A 1,016-nucleotide genomic window follows, 5' to 3' on the forward strand; every position below is an offset into this window, starting at 1 on the left:
TATTTATTTAACCTATGTGCTGAGCAAAAATCTGAAAAACTGGATTATATGATGAATAAATAACATGGCATCAGGACAGGAGGTAAACTCATTAACAACGTATGATATGTAGAGGACACAACCTTGCTTATTGAAAGCAGACATGAAACAGACTTACTGATGAAGATCAAAGACTTCAGTTTGGATTCCACCTCATTGTAAAGAAAATGAAAATACCCACAACTGGACCAATAAACAATATTATGTTAAAGGGAGAAAAGATTAAAATTGTCAAAGACTTCATTTTATTAGGATCTATAATCAATGTTCATGGCAGTAGCAGTCATGAAAGCAAATAACATCTTGCATTTGGCACATATTTCAAAAGACCTCTTGAAAATACTAAAGAACTAAGTGTGCCTGCACAAGACATGATATTTTCAATCTCCTCACATGCATGTGAAACCTGGACAATGAATAAGGAAGACTGGAGAACAATTGACATATTTTACTATGGTGATAGTGAAAAATATTGAATATGCCAGGAAAATGAACAAATCAGTTTTGAAAGCAGGGCTAGATTTCTCCTCAAAACTCATGATGGCAAGACATTGTATCATGTGTTGTGGTTGTTGTTAGGTGCAATTGAGTTGGTACCAACCCATAGCAACCTTATGCACAGCAGAATGAAACATTGCCCAGTCCTTGACCAACCTCATTATTATTGCTATGCTTGAGTCCATCGATGTTACCACTTGGCCAATCCATCTCGTTGGGGGTATTCCTCTTTTCCTCTGACTTTCCACTTTACCAAACATGATATCTTTCTACAGCGACTGCTCCGTCCTGACAATATGTCCAAAATATGAGATACGAAGTTTGGCCTTCTTGGCCTATAAGGAGCACTCTGGCTGCACTTCTTCCTAAATGGATCTATTGGTTCTTTTTGGCTGCCCACGGCACTTTCAATATTCTCAACACCGTAACTCAAAAGCAGAAATTCTTCTACTGTCTTCCTTATTCACTGTGCAGCTTTC

The sequence above is a fragment of the Chrysochloris asiatica genome, unplaced genomic scaffold (genome assembly GCF_000296735.1).
Source record: "Chrysochloris asiatica unplaced genomic scaffold, ChrAsi1.0 scaffold00033, whole genome shotgun sequence".
In the NCBI taxonomy this organism is placed as follows: Eukaryota; Metazoa; Chordata; class Mammalia; order Afrosoricida; family Chrysochloridae; genus Chrysochloris; species Chrysochloris asiatica.